Source organism: Schistocerca gregaria, chromosome 7, assembly GCF_023897955.1.
Source record: "Schistocerca gregaria isolate iqSchGreg1 chromosome 7, iqSchGreg1.2, whole genome shotgun sequence".
Classification (NCBI taxonomy): domain Eukaryota; kingdom Metazoa; phylum Arthropoda; class Insecta; order Orthoptera; family Acrididae; genus Schistocerca; species Schistocerca gregaria.
This window is the reverse complement of record NC_064926.1, coordinates 310,492,208-310,512,320: the sequence shown is the minus strand read 5'-3', so window position 1 is coordinate 310,512,320 and position 20,113 is coordinate 310,492,208.

The following is a 20,113-nucleotide window of genomic DNA, read 5'->3' as shown; positions in this document are numbered from 1 at the left end:
ACGCTGCAGCTCATCTATTTGTTGTCTCAGCCTGTCCTTCTCCCCTTTTAATACGTCTATTTGGCCTTCAAGCCTCGCCTGTTGGAGGGCCTCGATGCGCTACGAATCCTGTAGTACTCTGGTTGTAGTGAGAACTTCCACTTGTTGTCGATGTCAAGTGTTTTCTGTATTCAATGCGTCTATCTCTCCTCCTAGCGCCTCCCTCATTCGGAGGTTCGAGTCCTCCGTTGGGCACGGGAGTGTGTATTTTCCTTAGCGTAAGTTAGTTTAAGTTAGATTAAGTAGTACGTAAGCTTAGGGACCGCTTACCTCAGCAGTTTGGTCCCATAAGACTTTACCATAAATTTCCAATTTTTTTCTCCTTCTAGTCTCGATTGCGTCAATACTAATGCCCAGATCCTATTTCTTACGAGCTGGGAAACATGAATGGAAACTTTCTAACCTTCCTTTCAATTCAGCCGCAAAGTCGCCAAGTATCTCTTCTATTGCGGTAAATATCTCGACGTCTGATGTACTTTTCGGTGTTATCAGATGTTGCCATTTTGTTCCCACATCATTTTTCAGCCTTTTTAGATGTACGTGCTGATGTACCTTGCTTTTTGACATCTTGTTCTTGCAGCTTCGACAGAGAGCTGCTCCGATGGTGCCTCTTTGCATCCACTGTACCGTTATTCTGCGCAAGTTCAATGTGCGCAGCTTGCGCGGTTTCTCCCGCGTAAAATTGCTTTGTGTCCAGTAACGACGCGTGTTGCGAGTTGTTATCAGCGGGTCTTCCAATAAAATGCTCTCCCACCGCTACAACCAATAAAAGGTTCCCGCCAAACTGACGTTGTTATGATTTCAGCAAATCGACTTGCGCGCTAGAATCCGACCAATCCAAACCTTCCCCGCCGAATGACGTCAGTCCTCATTCAGCGAATAGGATAGTAGAAGGGGAACCGCTAGTCATGGGACTTCCCTCCGTAATGACATAGAAGAGCGCTCAGCAAGTGGTGAGATGACCTATCAGAAGTATTACCGCCAAAATTACGTCACTGCGTAAGCAACCAATAGCAGACCAATTTATCCGGCCAAAACTAAAATACGTTGTCTTATTTAGTCTTTAGCATCCATTTCTACTCAATTCAGTCACGTTATCTACACATAAATCACTTTTCCAAGTACTACAGGAAATAATAAAAAGTGTTTTCCCAGTTTAAGAACAGAAAAACTCTAATTGAAAGGTATTCAAGAACTTCTTAGCAGATTAGCAACCTGCAGTGAGGGAAAGTCTTCTTGTGGCTTATTCTGCACAGTTACATTCACAATTTTTATGCACATTACAGTACCTAAGGAGAGCAATCACTGATATCACTTTCAGTACAGAACTCAAAAAAGGGATACCAAAATTTATTCCCTCTCAAGGCGAGTAGAAGACATATATTATTACTGTTTTTGTTATTATCGTTAATGTTTCTTTAAGGAGAGCGCTAAAACATGAAACTTCCCCTTTGAATGTAAATAAATACTGTGCTGGTAAACTTCTACGTTATATGATAGTGAAACAGCTGAGTAAAACTGAACGTACTCAGACAGTTTTCTCTTTACTTCTTCTGAAAATTTCTAAACTGACACACGATATTTTAGCGCAACGCCTCCTGACTTTTAATAATCCCTACAAAAGAATAGCCCTGATTAACAATAACCTGTCCTTCATGAATCACTTACCTCACCAAAACCTTCGTTATTCGAACTACTGGAATACAGCAAGCGCCAATACTGTCAGCTAAATAAAAGATTCTAATTACTGAAGGCACTAACTACTGATAGGCATATACAGGGTGTTCCAAAAATGACCGGTATATTTGAAACGGCAATACAAAGTAAACGAGCAGCGATAGAAATACACCGTTTGTTGCAATATGCTTGGGACAACAATACATTTTCAGGCAGACAAACTTTCAAAAGTACAGTAGTTACAATTGTCAACAACAGATGGCGCTGCGGTCTGGGAAACTCTATAGTACGATATTTTCCACATATCCACCATGCATAGCAATAATATGGCGTAGTCTCTGAATGAAATTACCCGAAACCTTTGACAACGTGTCGGGCGAATGGCTTCACATGCAGATGAGATGTACTGCTTCAGCTGTTCAATTGTTTCTGGATTCTGGCGGTACACCTGGTCTTTCAAGTGTCCCCACAGAAAGAAGTCAAAGGGGTTCATGTCTGGCGAATAGGGAGGCCAATCCACGCCGCCTCCTGTATGTTTCGGATAGCCCAAAGCAATCACACGATCATCGAAATATTCATTCAGGAAATTAAAGACGTCGTCCGTGCGATGTGGCCGGGCCCACCATCTTGCATAAACCACGAGGTGTTCGCAGTGTCGTCTAAGGCAGTTTGCACCGCCACAAATTCACGAAGAATGTCCAGATAGCGTGATGCAGTAATCGTTTCGGATCTGAAAAATGGGCCAATGATTCCTTTGGAAGAAATGGCTGCCGAGACCAGTACTTTTTGAGGATGCAGGGACGATGCGACTGCAACATGGGGCTTTTCGGTTCCCCATATGCGCCAGTTCTGTTTATTGACGAAGCCGTCCAGGTAAAAATAAGCTTCGTCAGTAAACCAAATGCTGCCCACATGCATATCGCCGTCATCAATCCTGTGCACTATATCGTTAGCGAATGTCTCTTGTGCAGCAATGGTAGCGGCGCTGACGGGTTGCCGCGTTTGAATTTTGTATTGATAGAGGTGTAAACTCTGGCGCATGAGACGATACGTGGACGTTGGCGTCATTTGGACCGCGGCTGCATCACGGCGAACGGAAACCCGAGGCCGCTGTTGGATCACCTGCTGCACTAGCTGCTCGTTGCCCTCTGTGGTTGCCGTATGCGGTCGCCCTACCTTTCCAGCACGTTTATCCGTCACGTGCCCAGTCCGTTGAAATTTTTCAAACAGATCCTTTATTGTATCGCTTTTCGGTCCTTTGGTTACATTAAACCTCCGTTGAAAACTTCGTCTTGTTGCAACAACACTGTGTTCTAGGCGGTGGAATTCCAACACCAGAAAAATCCTCTGTTCTAAGGAATAAACCATGTTGTCCACAGCACACCTGCACGTTGTGAACAGCACACGCTTACAGCAGAAAGACGACGTACAGAATGGCGCACCCACAGACTGCGTTGTCTTCTATATCTTTCACATCACTTGCAGCGCCATCTGTTGTTGAAAATTGTAACTACTTTAATTTCGAAAGTTTGTCCACCTGAAAATGTACTGTTGTCCCAAGCATATTGCAACAAACGGTGTATTTCTATCGCTGCTCGTTTAGTTTTTATTGCCGTTTCAAATATATCGGTCATTTTTGAAACACCCTGTAGTTAGCAAATGAAAGATTTTGATAGAGAACAAACAGTGTATTTACTTTAATATTGTTCAAAAATATATATTCGTGACGTCCAGTTTGACAAATTGCCTTTTCTGACGGACACACGTCCAGATCGTCCGCTCATATTAACATCTCAGAACTCTGGGATCTCTCTCCTCACATCCACCACCACTGGCGGCTCACCTCCAACATCCCAACGCTAGACGCTGTTCACATCCATCTGCCCAACACTACACTAACGAATAATCCAACATTGAGTCCAACCAGCCACAGACTGCACACAGCGCAGTCAGCGATTTTAATACAGAGCGTACGTGGCGTGACCAAAACCTAAACAGCCTACTTACAAACACAATCAATTTCCATGCCTTTTTTCTGTCTCTTTCTTTTTTCTTCCCAAGAACCTCTCATATATTCCTTATGTTTCTTCTTCCTCTCTTCTTTCCACTGCTTTCCTGTTTTCTTCCCTTCGGGCGTTTGTTGAAATTTCTTTTTTTTTTAGTTTTTCTCTGTATTTTCCCCTGTCTGTAATGTCTTCTGTGGATATGTTCAGATTCTTTAGGTCTGCAATGGTTTACTTTACCAAGCTGGTTTTCGCTTTATTAGTTGTCACTATGTCAAAAATTTTCTTGGCGAATCTATTTTCGTTCATCTTATGTAAGCGTCCATAGAATTTTGTCCTTCTTTTTCTGATATGTTTTGTAATTATCTCTCTCTCTCTGTTCGTACAGTTCTCTTGTCGGTCTCTTTATTCTGATTCCCCTTTCTGAAAAGGCCCATAGCTCTCTCTCAGTATTTTCTTATCTTGTTTTTCCATTTCCTTTATCTTAGTTCTTCTCCTCTTTATTGTTATTTCTGAGGCATACGAAGCCTCTGATAAGTTGACTGACTATAGTATCTCAGGTTGGCATTAATGGAAATACTTTTGTTGTAATAGTTCCATGTAAATCTGTATACTTTCTGTCGTTTTGTGATCTTTTCTTCATTGGATGTCGAGTTCAGTCCTTTTTCTCTGTATAACCTCTCCCTGATATTTGAAAGTTACTAGTTGTGTTATCTTTCCATACTTCGTTCCCAGTGGGTGTCTGTAGATGTTGTGTCATTGTACTACATTTTTCTTATGAGATTTATGCTCTTGTTGTGGCGGAGATTCGTGTAGTTTCTATAGACCTGCTTTGGCTTCTGTTCTGTTATTTGTTATGATGGCTGTATCATCGGCAAAGGCCAGATATTTCTTGTCGACGGTATACCCCTCTGTCTATACATCTTTATCCAGTTGACTCATGTGTCTCATGTCGTGATTATCTTCTCTAAACCCGAGTTAAATAGAATAGGTGACAGATCATCTCCTTGCCTAACTCCTGTGGTTCCGAAGTCCCTCTCATAGACTTCACTTTTGATGTTGTCTCTGTTAATGCTTCCTGGATTAGCTTTCTCCTCTTGTTGTCCACCTTCATTTCTTCCATTATAATGAAGAGTGTTTTTTATCAATGGACCCGTAGGCCTGCATGAAGTCGACGAATGTTACTGCGCTATTTCTTTTTGTTAAAATTGTTCGCAGGCACCATAACTGTTCATTGCATGATCTTCCATTCTCAGTCCTCTTTGGCACTCTTCTGTCTTTCGATATATTTGGGGCTGTAGCCGATTTCACAGGGCTTTACATAGAATTCTGTATGTCACAAGCAGTACTGTAACTCCTCAGTAGTTAAGTAGGGTCTGTTTTGTGTCATTTCTTGTGAAGGGGGTATATTAAAGCTGACTGCATTTTTCTGGTTCTTTCTGTGTTTCCCAGTTTTTTATGTACTTTGTTTGCGAAGTTTTAGTGATCTAATTTTCAGAATTCCGCAATCAGTCCAAATTCTCCAGGTGCTCTGTTACTTTTCAATAATATTATTATTTTCACAATCTCCTCGTGTGCTGGGTGTTTGTAATCGAGGTTACGTTCTGGCTTCTCGAACTGTAAAAACTTCATCGGTTTATCACAGTTTAGTAATGTGTCGAAGTATTGCGCTAATATGTCACAGCTCTTTCTCCGATTTGTCTCCAGAGTCCCGTCTTGACTTCTGAAGCAAAACCTTGGTGGTCAATATCCTGTCATATTTTCTCTTTAATGTTCTGTGATAATTTCGAGTGTCTTTTTTGCTGAAATCCTCTACCCTCTCTTTCAGAGTGTTGGTTTCATAACCTGTTTTTCCTCTACTGGTTATTTTCGAAGTGGGCGCTGTATGCTGTTGAATTCTTCCCATTTTTCGGACGTTCTGCGACTGTTAAACTTTTTCCGGGTTTGTATTCCGTGTCTTAAGGCTATGTCACATGTCATGTTTCACCATCCGTGTTTCCTTTTTCTAAAAAAAATGGTTCAAATGGCTCTGAGGACTATGGGACTTAACATATGTGGTCATCAGTCCCCTAGAACTTAGAACTACTTAAACCTAACTAACCTAAGGACATCACACACATCCATGCCCGAGGCAGGATTCGAACCTGATACCGTAGCAGTCGCGCGGCTCCGGACTGAGCGCCTAGAACCGCGAGACCACCGCGGCCGGCCCTTTTTCTCAGCTGGTGTCTCAATACTATCAGTAGCTTCATTTTTTCTGACAGTTCTGTCCAGTCATTATCGTCGATTTTTCGTTTTTCTGTTGTTGTTTTTTTCTTGTTTACTTGTAGGTACTCTGTGTCTTGTGTGAAAGTTCTGTTGGTTCCCTTGATTTGTCTATTGGGTATAAATTTCCCTTTAATTTGGTGTAAGTGACGGTCGGATTCGAAAATCCTTTCCTTGTTGTAACATTCATAATTTCCCTAGTGGTTTCCGTCTACCTCAGATTTTCCTAGAGCGTTGGTTTCTAGAACTGCGTAGACATGATTTTGAGGTGGAAATTCCTTCAGAAATTATCCGGTTCTCTTCATTCTTGTCCGTTTGTGGGCCATGTGTTTTCTTGTTGGGTCTCTAAATTTTCTTTCCCTGCCTAACTGGGTATTAAAATCCCCTAGTAGCACTTTCATGTGGTTCGTGGTGATTTTGTTGATGGTTTCTTCCGGATCTTCCCAGAAATCTATCACGTGTGGGGTTTTCTTGTGGGCCATCCGCGTTGATTAGCTTTGTTTCCAAATTATATTGTGATTCTTTATATTTTTTCTATGATTTTGAAGCGAAATCTGTTTCAGATTCCGTTATCGATTTGTGTACTACCAATGTGCCTTGCACACGACGTTTGTCTATAAGTATCGGCAACCCCTCAGACACTGAAGCATCACATGGTTGCATAACGCCAAGGCGTTGCCTACCCTTACGACAGACAGCAGGACAATTGCCGCCAGAGAACCTCCGTGCCAGGGACCTATTTCCTCTGCGGTGTCAAGTGTGTGGATCTGGGTCGGCACGAACTCCGCCGCTCTTCGGCTATATAGGACGCCGCAAGCCAACACGTTGGCAAGTCGCTCCACCGAAGCTCTGGGACAATTCATGCGCCGGCTCTTAGCAGCCCGGTCAGAAGCCACCACAGCGTAACGAACGACTGTATAGCGATATCCCGAGACCTACCTGTCGGCCAGCTACGCCGAACACTCAACCTCCGTCATTAGGGATTATCAGTAGCAAAGAGTCTTCACGTCCCACTACGATTATGCACTGCGTGTTCCAAGCGCATGCCTGTTAGTGTCTCAAAAGTTGTATTATTTTTCATTCAGAACAACTTTTCCTTTGTTATTAAATCTCCAAATTTTGGTCGTAATAAATCCTTGTTCTTATTTATCTGCGTCTTATTATTCCTTATCAAGCATCTCCCCGTGGGAAATACAACACGAAGAGCTTAAGATATTTTCTTGGAATGGTTAAGGCTGGTTTCCCCTTGTATATTCTGTAATTTTCCGTCAAAGTGAGAATACATACCGGAAAAGAATTAGCCGCTCCCCAGGTGTAACAGCGCCTCCAGCCTTGATAATGGTCTCTGTCTGTGGAGGAAGAAATGTCACAAGTCTCTTGAGGTATGCCATATCCAACCGAAGTGATTCATTGGTGATTGGAACCCACAGAGCTAACATATTACAGGAATGTAGACTGCTGCGTTTCATCCGCACTTCGAAACAGTACCACACTTTATTACGGGATTAAGATCGGATGATTTAGCGTCCTATTCGAGGTGCGATTGTATGCTTCGGCATTCGTCCAACCAGGCACGTATACGTGCATAGCGGTGATCACTGGTGTGTCCACAGCATCATCATCATGAAGTTGTAGCCGAAAAGTCAAGGAGAACGTTGAAATGGAGGTCCTGGTACATATTCAAGATAATATCAACGAGTGGGCCCAAGACATGTTACGAAAAGCAACCCCAAAATAGGAAAAAAAATCATCTCTCGCATGAACTGCACTCTCCATATAATGCGAGATGAACGTCTCGTTGAACCGTCAGTGTATTCGTAGTCGTGCATTATTCGAGGAGAAGCAAAATCGCGAGTCGCCGGGCCACTCTACATGTAGACAGTCAGCCGATGTCTAGTGACTATGTTGTTTCCCTCACTGAAGACGAAGAGCTTCACGTGTCGCTATAAGCAATGGCCTTTTGTAAGGTACTCTGCTCCGTATGTCCACTTTCATGTAATTCCCTTCTTATTATTCGCTGGAAGACTGTTTGAAATGGACCTGCATTCACCAGCAGCAGCATTTCCTCTCGTGCCTGAAACCGACTGCCGTTGTTAACGCGAGATACGCGGCTCTATTATCTGTCGGTTATGCTCTTTTTGCTATCACTGTCCTTACTCCGTTTTATATGGCTACGAGTGGAACACCATTCGCTGTAAACACGTCTGCCTTGATACATCAAGAGATAGGGCAGCTTTAATTAGAGTGCGGTCTTGGGCACATCGAAACGCGACAGCTTCTTGCTACCATGCTGTCACACGTCATCCTACGTTAATATTTCTGGTTGCACGCTATAATGAACCTACATTTTTGGATCATTGAAATACTTGATGAACCGTGTTTCTAATGTCCCTGTTTGGGGAAAAACATCGGTTCAGAGGAACTAATTAAATAAAAAAATGTAGAATCAGTTATAATCGAATCTTCGTTGAGCGACTATTTATACGCAATAACAATGGCAGGGATTTTGCCGAATGACAAAAACTGCAAAGTAGTTAGTGAGTTTTCACATGATGAAGTTAAATATTTTTAGTTTAGTTTGCATTGGTTATAGAAAATGGTCGCCAGCTCACGGTATGAGCGAACAATATTGTATAGTTGTTTAATCAGTTTTGGAAAAGTATTTACATAATAATTAATGCAAGACAATCAGTCGGGAACGGACACAGTAGCACTGACTCGAGATCGGATTCAAAATCACAGTTAGCAACATGAAATAAATCTAATCGTGAAATGAGTAAAGCAAATTGCGCTAGGCGTATACACTCAATTTGTAATTGTTTGCTACTCAGTTTGCGTAATAAATAGCTTCGCGCAACCTATAGCCACAAGCCTACTGTTAATATTTCTGCTACTGTAATTGTTCTTAAATAAATATCTTCTGTTAAGCAAAATATGTCTCATTAGCACGTAACTTTCATTAAATAAGTACTTATGAACTTTCGCATACCACTGCTACGTATTTTGGAAATGAGAGCATAAATTATTGATCACACAAAGAAATTAAACATTCTGATTTGCAACAATCTTTAAAAACTCACTGAAAATACTTTTTCATAATCGTTGAATATTAATATTGGTTTTTTAAGTGAAGACTTCGCGGGGCGATGAAGTCCATTATCGTTAAATATGAATCTCAATTAATTTTTTAAGTTTTGATAATTTTCATCTTTTTAAACAAATGATCAAAATTAAATTATCTCAGCAATTTAAAATTTTTTCATCAACTATGACACTCCATTTTAATTAATAATGACAGCGTAGGACCCTACTTGGTAACCGCTAAGAGTGGCTTCAGGAACACTCTTCTGAGTTTACACACTCCCGCTGGCCACCAAACTCCCCAGACATGACCATTATTGAGGATATCTGAGATGCCTTGCAACATGCCCGTCAGAAGAGATCTCCACCCCAACGCACTCTTACGGATTTATGGGCAGCCCTATTTTCTCAATAGTTCACGTCTATTCACCGCTGTCGTCTATGACCCGTGGTGCACCAAAGTTGTTTCGTCGCCGGTTCTGGATAGCGCCTTTTTGCTGTGCACGGTATACCTTAACCACAGGTGCACGGGAACGGTTCACAAACTTGGTAGTTTCGGTATTGCCTCCATCCTTGGCACAAAAGCCAATAATCATGGCCTTTCGGACGTCAGATACGTCGCGCCGTTTCTGCATTTCGACAATGTCTGCAATGTTTTGCCGCGTCCACCCGACACGCTTTGTACACCTTCTCTGTTAGTGCTGCCATCTGCCGTCAGTGAGTAATTATTGCACGTTGAGTTAAATAGAGGCAGTGGTCACATTAATGTGACTGGATCGTGTTGGCCTCCAAGTTTAAATTCATCGTTTGTATACGTTTTATGTCACTATAAAAGTCCATATGATCATGAAGCATTTAATCAATTTCTTATCGTCATAGTAATTGCATTATACAAACGCTGAAAACCCGAAATTATTTTTGTTGAGAAGATATTCAGCATTCAGGGGGACTAACCGCAGACATACATTACTAGACTGGCAATGCCGTATACGCTGTCACTGGTGTCACTGGAACTAGCACTTCGAAATCGCAGTATGACGGCAAGCGCAAAATACGTGTAAACAGCTGTTTATTTACTAGTCGTAAGAAATAGGGATGAAGTGATATAACTACGTTACCTGTAGAGTTTTGACATAATGCTCAATACATGCGTCGATGTTCCACTGTAATTTTTCGCACAGCAGATGGTAGTTACATCGAAAGGAACATGTCTCAATGCAAGCCTAAATAGAAACATCTTACGTATTTTTGCTTTTGTGCTCTATGTAAGCCTGAATAATTCCGTTACATGTTGTCTCATCTGAAAGGGACATAATTAATCTAGTATTAACAGACAGGATAATGATCTGTTTTTAACCAGTTTTGACCAACTTCGGCTTTTCTTCGAATAGTATTCTCGTTATTAAAGTAAAACGGGCTTTTTGTCGTTGATAACAAGTGTGTGTATTCATTTGAGTGTTCTCAAGAAAACTACAGTCTGCTTTAAACCTCTGTATATGTAACTTGATGTTTTCTCATAACGCGATTCTACAAATGTCTGTTAAACTCAACTGGTACGCAAATGTTTCCTCAACTGGTGTATCTGGTTAGACCTCCTCGTTAAGCTTACAATGTCATCTCGTTTCAGAACATCGTAATAATATCATACACAAACTTCCTGACACTGCCGGCTTTCAGGCTCCATTACAAGTGGACCTTTATCAGTCTAGTAATGTATGTCTGTGGAACTGGAGGCGCACAGCGGCTAGATATAACTCTGCAACTTTTACTTGACGATCTTTGGGCGCCTTTCCAGTGCCGTGTTCATCCCAGCGCTGTCCGTGTGTATGCTAGAGCTCCCGGCCACACCACATTGCGTTTCCTCCATGAAGTGTCGCAGTTCATCAGCCCGCCACGACCGAGACGACCACTCCTCAACCACTGTGCAGTCGTGAGGGATTGCGTAGATGGCCTTTGGTACGAGGCGTGTTTTTTAAGTAAGTACCGATTTGAAATTAAAAAAAGAAGTGCTAAGATATCTCAATAATTTTATTTTTACATGAAAGCCTGTACCTTAATCTACTTTTCTATATAATTTCCATCAGAGCTGAGGCACCTGTCATAAAATTGTACCAGTTTTTGAATACCTTCCTCATAGAAGTCTGCCACCTAACTTGTTAACCAGTGCATCACCACTGTTTTGACTTCGTCATCATCTTGAAGACGCTGACCGCCCAGGTGTTTCTTCAAGTGCAGTAACAGATGGTACTCACTGGGCGCTAGGTCGGGGCTGTACGGATGATGATCTAGAGTTTACCATCGAAAAGGTGTGATGAGACCTTTGGTCTGATTTGCCACATGCGGAGGAATTGTCTTGCAGCAAAACGATGCCCTTGCTCAACTTCCATGGACTGTTGGTTTGATTCTGATGTTACATCGGCCACCCATGTTTCATCACCCGTAACAATTTGGCTTAAGAAATCATCACCGCCGTTGTGGTACCGCTGTCTAAACGTTTGGTTTTGTGCATATCCGTCAACATTTTTGGTAGCCAACGTGTGCACAATTTTCGGTAATTCAAGCTCTCGGTCTCAATGCCATACAAAACACTACGGGGAACATTAGGAAAGTCATCCCGCAAGGAGGAAATCGTAAAGCGTCTGTTTTCTCTCACCTTATTGTCCACTTCTTGCATTAAACTTTAATTAACGACCAAAGGACGCCCACTTCGCTGTTTATCATGCGCATTTGTGCGGCCATCTTTAAATGCTCTCACCCACATTCTTACCATTCCATCACTTATAAAGTTTTCCTCGTAAACTGCACAGATCTCACGATGAATATCGATCGCTTTTAGGCCTTTAGCACTAAGAATTCTTATAGCAGCCCGTACTTCACAGTCGGCGGGACTCATGATTATCGGAGGCATCTTAAATATTCAGTACACAACGTAAACAAGGAAGAATCAGACTGTAATGGCGTCAGTGCGTAGATTAATTTACAGGCTTTCATGTAAACCTAAAATTATTGAGATATCTTAGCACGTCTTTTTTTAACTTCAAAACGGTACTTACTTTTAAAAAAACGCGGCTCGTATTACGAGAATGACTTTAGAATAGCTGTCAAAGATCATCAACTGAAAGTTTCAGAGTGATAATCAGCCACACTGCACCGCTAGTCCCACTGATTGTTGGATATCTTTTCAAGAAATATAATTTCAGGTTTTCAATCTATGTATAATGTAATTATAATAACGATATTTCTTCGATTAAATGTCTCTTGTCATATCGACGTTTTATAGTGACATAAATCGTATACAAACGGGGTATTGTACTTGGAGACCTGTATTTGCCATTTGATTTATATTTTATAATAGACGTAGTTTTTTCTTTGTTTTATTATGTGATTTCGTAAATTTCAGATTTTATGATAATTCTATGGTTTAGATAGTCTTCATAGATTGACTCGTTTTTAAGGAAAGAAACATGTCTGTTCATAGTAGGCCTCCATCACTACCGGCCGCAATTTACTTGTATTTAAAGCTTAGCACTGACATTCACTTTTAGTATTTGATGCAACTGCTTGGGAAGCGAGCGTGACGACTGCATGCTAGGACCAAGGGGTACTTGTTAGTTGTAAAGTTGCACTCTGTATCATATGTTTGCTATAAATTTTTGTGTTTAACAGTGTACTCTGATTTTGTGATCATAGGATGGCCTGAGGATGGTACCGTGTCCCGAAACCGATAGCCAATAGCAAAATAAAAAAAGACCACTATAGGCTAAACCAAATACTTTTAACAACAATTGCGACTAAAAGGAAGATTTTACGTTTTTAACATGATTATTACCCATTTTTAAGAGCTTAATAGCAAAATAAAAAAAGACCAGTATAGGCTAAACCAAATACTTTTAACAACAATTGCGACTAAAAGGAAGATTTTACGTTTTGACATGATTATTACCCATTTTTAAGAGCTTAAACAATTGTTCTGTAAATATTGCTAGCGCTGTCGAATTGCTACTCCATTCGTTAATGCCGTATAGAAAGTTCTCGGACGTTCCTTGGTGTCTACATTGCACACGTGAATAGTACTTGCTAATGGGCGCAATGTTGTTCCGCGTTCTGATTACAGTGACCTGTCCCGTGCAAAACGCATTACTCGTTACACAAGGTCGCAATTCTATCTAGAGATTAAAGCCAGTACTGATATGGATATTGACACAACGTTCGCTGATTACAACAACTTATTGACTCTGCTCTCGAGTTCCGCCTTTCGCAGGAGCAACTGCAATAAGTCGAACAGAAGATAAACAACTCCACCACGTGTCTGGGTGCAGTTATCAGCAGACCTCCAAGCGCAGTCTACACGTTTCCTGCGCATTGTTGAGTAGTCCAAGAGGTCCGAGGGATCAGAACATGGAACTGAACAATTCTTCATTTATATCTAATCACTTTATCGCGATCGTAGGGTTATGACATGACATCCTGTTTTCTTTGGAAATGTCACGTACAGAGGGAAAGATAAACTACACTGTTGTGCAAAACTTAAGGACGAAAGTAATTATCACTTGGTGTCACTGCAAGTAGCGTAGCTCGATGAAACTTGGACAATACATAAAAAGATATGCTGCACTATGGTAGAGAAGGTAACTGGAAGAAATACGAAATTAACGAACACAAAAGACTTTTGCTCAAAGACAGTATTTACACTGAAGTCAAAGCCAAATTCCGTAATTAACGATGCGATAAGTTTCTTGTTATATCATCTACAAACTTTCGGGCCGATTCCGCAGTTTGCTGTGCATCGTCAAGTTGATACTTTGTTTTAAATCTCATTACCTTACGTCTTCCAATTCTGTAACACTGAAGTTATGGAACCATCCACTTATTCTCTTGAAATCACTGCAACCTATGTCGCGTGCAGTTAATGCGCATAAAGTAGTAGGTCGCTAGCATGCACATACTGTGAAACGTCCCCTTAGAACAATTTATACACGACTGTGCTTAATCTGACACACAATATTTTTAGCGCAACGCAATCTGACTTTCAATAATCCCTACAAAAGAATGTCCCTGACTAACATTAACCTATACCTTTCACAAATCACTTACCTCACAAAAAATCTTCGTTACTTGAACTACTGCAATACAGCGAGCACCATTACTGCCAGCTAAATAAAAGATTCTAACTACGGAAGGCACTAACTACTGATAGGTATAGTTAGCAAATGAAAGATTTTAATAGAGAACAAACAGAGTATTTACCTTAATAGTCAAAATATATATGATAGTTCATGACATCCAGTCTTACAAATTACAAAACTCCGCCATCTCTCTCCCCACGCCCACCACTGCTGGCGGCTCACCTCCAACTGCGCAACGCTACGCGCTGTTAGCATCCAGCTGCCGCTGCCCAACACTACAATGGCAGACAACAATGCAAACTAAACACAGACTGCGCACAGCACAGCCAGTGATTTTTCATACCGAGCGCTAAGCGGCGTTACCAATAAGAGAACCTAAACAGCCTACTTACAATTGTAAATTGTATCGAGAATCTTTGAAACACATAAATACCAGTAACAAGTACGCCATCTCCTCCCTTCAATATCCGTAGTATTTCTTTTGCACTACGCGGTCATATTGCAGAGGACTTATTCGAAAACTGTCCATAATTGCTTTTTTATTAGGCTTCAGATGATATAACTTGCTAACATTTCATCGGAGACAGGATTTCTGGTTCACTGTCCGAGGAGGATTACGGACTACATCGTTCGACAACAGTTTCAGCATCACTTTCACTTGTCAAGCACGTATCGTCGTCATTGTCCGCACAATCGAGAGTAGACGACACCACACATCCACAGTTTCATCTTGTAGGAACGCTAATATTTCATTTGCCACTTCATTCTCACTCTGTGAAATTCCTTGGGTTTCTTACTGACGAAATGTCAACTGCGACAACTGTTGTTGTAGATGTAACGCAATGTTTACTTCACTCATTGTTACCATTGCTCTGCTTTGTATCAACACCTCTAGCACTGTAGCACCGTTGTGAGTTACTCGTCGACCAAGCGGTTCATCGACGTTCCGTAGCCTCTTGCTGTGCTCTCCATTGGATACCTCCAGTCCCGCCCCCTGTTGCCATTAGCAACCAATATTGTGGCTGCATGGTAGACAACGCGTGGGGCGTCGAATGCTGCAAATATCATTGGCCTTTTGCCACCTCCCACTCAAGGGGTGGTTCCTTGTAAGACAGAATCTGCTCCGAGCATGCGAACCCACTCATCATTTTTCTTGTCACTATGCTTTTTTCAAATGTTGGTACAACTGTAATCGCAATTTAATGTGGATCTCTTCTTGCCTGTTCCATAATAAGGCGCTCATTTGCTAATGTAGTTGACAGTGGCGTGGCGACCGCATTTTGGTAATCTCTTTATCCGACTATCACTGTGTCGTATTCCGTGACGTCTACATTTCCGTGCGTGATTGGCAAACCTTTAGCCACATGCTCATGCATCTACATCTACATCTACATCCATACTCCGCAAGCCATCTGACGGTGTGTGGCGATGGTACTTTGAGTACCTCTATCGGTTCTCCCTTCTATTCCAGTCTCGTATTGTTCGTGGAAAGAAAGATTGTCGGTATGCTTCTGTGTGAGCTCTAATCTCTCTGATTTTATCCTCATTGTCTCTTCGCGAGATATACGTAGGAGGGAGCAATATACTGCTCGACTCCTCGGAGAAGTTATGTTCTTGAAACTTCAACAAAAGCCCGTTCCGAGCTACTGAGCGTATCTCCTGCAAAGTCTTCCACTGGAGTTTATGTGCCATCTCCGTAACGCTTTCGCGATGACTAAATGATCCTGTAACGAAGCGCGCTGATCTCCGTTGGATCTTCTCTATTTCTTCTATCAACCCTATCTGGTACGGATCCCACGCTGGTGAGCAATATTCAGGCAGTGGGCGAACAAGTGTACTGCATTTTCATTCATTTCCAACGAGTAAGTAATATGTTGTGGTACCTTATCTATCTCGTTTCTAAGCCCTGCAGAGCAGTGTATGAAGTGAAGCAACGCCACTGTCACACGAACTCCAAAACGGTACTTACTGTAATAAGTGATCAATGGATAGACAAACAATTGGAACACACTCAATAGGGAATAGGTGGGTTCAAAATCGTTCAAATGGCTGCGATCGCTATGGGACTTAACATCTGAGGTCCCAATCCCCTGGAACTTAACTAACCTAACTTAAACCTAACTAACCGCCCGCATCTCGTGGTCGTGCGGTAGCGTTCTCGCTTCCCACGCCAGGGTTCCCGAGTTCGATTCCCGGCGGGGTCAGGGATTTTCTCTGCCTCGTGATGGCTGGGTGTTGTGTGATGTACTTAGGTTGGTTAGGTTTAAGTAGTTCTAAGTTTTAGGGGACTGATGACCATAGCTGTTAAGTCCCATAGTGCTCAGAGCCATGTTTAGCCTAACTAACCTAAGGACATAAGGATTCGAACCAGCAACAGTAGCGGTCGCGTGTTTCCAGACTGAAGCGCCTAGAACCTCTCGGCCACACCGGCTGGTGAATAGGTGGGATGCTCGCGCCGTGTTAGATGGCTGCGGCTGGTACATCACCCCTTATAGGCACTTTTGCCGTTACGCGTTGATACACCAACAAATTGGACTTCATTCACGGTGTGTCCATGGGCACGACGAAACACGATGTGGAATGGCAATTTCTACAAGCAGGTGGAATACTTTATGGAGCATTTCGAAAGACATGCGATGTACTTTACCCTATAATGTTGGATTCCTCCTTAACCACACGGCAATTCTCAATTATCGCCTACGGCTGTGCAACTGAGAAGGACTTTATTATTGTTCTGCTGAGGTTCTAATATTGATACCATAACATTTTGTACATTCTGTCATAAGTCGCAATATGAATGAGCACAACTAATCCCGTTAATCATAAAAACCCTTTCTCTGTGAGCGTCCGTAAAGCGAGCAATTAAATCATCAACATCAGGCTTGTAGTACCACAATCTTTCCAACACTATAATTTTTGCGGCTCCATTAATTCTGTTACTACAAAACGTCAATGCTAATACGTCGACGACACCTTCGTCACGAGAAGCCATGGTCAGGAACAGCTTGCTGACATCCTAACACGTATGAACATTCTGCATGCCAACATAACATTTGTTGTTGAGTTATAGAAGGACCAACAGCTGCCAATTCTACATGTGCTGCTTACGAGGAATAGTGAGAAACTGGCCCACATTGTGTCTGTAAACCCCGAGGTACACGGACCGATATCTGCACAAAGTGTCAAATCATCAACCGGGACACAAAACCGAAATGATTAGCTCGTAACGTGTCCAGGGCTGATAAGTAAGACGCAGCACCTTGGACGCGAGATACAACACATGAAATGCGTTGTGACACACAATGGATACTCTGCCTCTGACAGAAGTATCGCCATACATCCCGAAGGTGACGTAGAGAGCTGACCTTATGTTGCGCAAACACAGCGTAAATACTATTTACAGACAGACCAAGAAGATCAAAGAGTGTCCCATATCAGCATAGGACAAGAGGTACCCACTCGCAATGTCGCGAATATTCTGCATATGGTGTACAAGTGGGAAAGGTTGTGTTGGAGAGACTGGATAACCTATCAATGCAACAATCGCCGACATAAATGGTATTTCAGGTTGCAACAAATGGAGAAATCGGCCATGTCGTAGCACTCGTTGTATTGACTGTCCACGTAATAAAATTCGTCGACATACAGGTTCTCGCTGTGGAGAAGAACTACCACGGCCGTTTGTTTAGAGAGCCATAGAAATTCACAGACATGACAATTCTGGCATTCTGTGGTCTCACTGTTTAATCTGAATTACTTCCGTTCTGGCGTTGGGCAGAATTGTGATTAAATTTGGAGCCAATGTGACGTTATTAACCAATGTTACATGTCACATTAACTTCGGAGCTGTGGCATTTGCCTCACTTGTGTTGAGACCTTGCTGTTTGGAGCGTCGTCCAGATCGAGGGTGACATCGCAGGAATCTACGGTTTTGCACCATTAGAGAGCAACGTTGTAAGCACCTTTGAGACAGAATTCGAACTAATGCGTCCCATTGAGAGGCAGTTACAGGGTTTCCAAAAAGTGATTCTTTAATTCTATCGCGCGGTTTATTTGAATTCTGCTTTGTACAATGCAGATGTCTTACTACTTCTTTTATTATGCTCTCTTCACACTTCTTCAGTTCTTCCTTTTGTTTTATTTTAGTTCATCCTGAAATCAGATTCTAATGTAATTTGCATGTCAGTTGTGATCTTACCCTCCCACACATCACTATTAAAATCCTCTGTCTTTGCGCAATGTTTGAAAGCTTCGAGAGGCATAAGACACACAAAAGAAAAAAAAAATTACTTATCTTCATTATCTCGTTGTTGTTGGCTCCAAGTCTTGTTGTGTCTAGGGTATATTCTTGAGGCTGTAATTATGATTTTACTGATTCCTGGAGACGAAATAACTTATGATGATTTGCCTGTTGCTATGAATATCTTTTTATTTTATCTCATTCTTCTTTACCACATCAACTTCACAATCTCTATTTTCATAAAAACCATCGATTACATTGTTGTTAGCAAGATTAGCAAAATACGTGGACTTCCGTCAGAGGCATGCACACCACTAATTAACATTTTGCGTTACTCACCATACCCCAAAGAGTTTACAAGCAAAAGAATTCACAAAGTTTCTTAACTCAAGAAAAATCTTGGCTAAATTATATCATTCTTTCATAAAATAGTCCAGACATAAATATAATTTTTAGTGTTAGATTGTTGAATTAATAATATGAATTTTAAATATGACAGCTATATTCATAATTTCAAATATTTTTAAAACAAGAGTAATTGTAACCATTAGCACATATCGATTGTAACAAATTAATTTCTCTCTAAACGTTTTAGCCCGAAACACAACACATTGCATACAAAATCAAATGAAGTTCATTCAGTTAGACAGCTGATATAATGTTTACCTGTACAAGAATCGGTAGTATACATGGTATCAGTTATTTCTATGAAAAAAGATAATGTTAGAGAAGGGTGGCCCGTTATACAGTGAACAGTTCATTTACATACTTGTTACTTTTCAGCGAAAAGTTCTATGTTCTCTGCGAATTCTGCCACTTTTCGCCTTTCCTTACACTGATGAGTAAAAACACTACGTCCACCTGCTTAATAGCGTGTTGATTAACCTCTGGAATGCAGTACAGCAGCGAATCTGTATGTCATAGATTCGACAAGTCCCTAGAACGTTTTCGGAGATACATGGCACCAATTGTCACACTAAGTCAGGCAGTTCCCGTAAATGATGGGAAGGTGGTTTGTGAGAGCGGAGCTCGCACCTGATAGCGTCCCAAGTGTCTTCCGTCGCGTTCATATCATGGGACTTTAATGACCAAGGCATCAATGTGAGTTCGTTAATATGTTTCTCAAACAACTGCAGCCCGACCCTGGCGTTATCCTGCTGAAAGATTCCATGGTCGTTGGAGTGACAGCAAGCATACAGGGATGCACGTGGTCCTCAATAATGTTCAAGCAGTACACAGCTGTCATGATGCCTTCGAATATTATCACAGATCCCATGGAATCCCAGGTGAATGTTTCCCACAAAAAAAAGTGGTTGAAATGGCTCTGAGCACTATGAGACTTAACATATGAGGTTATCAGTCCTCTATAACTTAGAACTACTTAAACCTAACTAACCTAAGGATATCACACACATCCATGCCCGAGGCAGGATTCGAAACTACGACCATAGCGGTCGCGCGGTTCCAGATTGAAGCGCCTAGAACCGCTCGGCCACACCGGCCGGCAATTTCTCCCCCAGCATAATACTGCCACCACGAGACTGGGTCCATAATGCAGTGCTTGCTTCGAGCAGCTGTTCACCTTGAAGATGGCGTAAACGGACAGGACCATCCACTTAGAATAGGAGGAAACGTGATTCAACGGTTAGGGCGACACGGATCCTCGATCCTCGGCGCAGTCT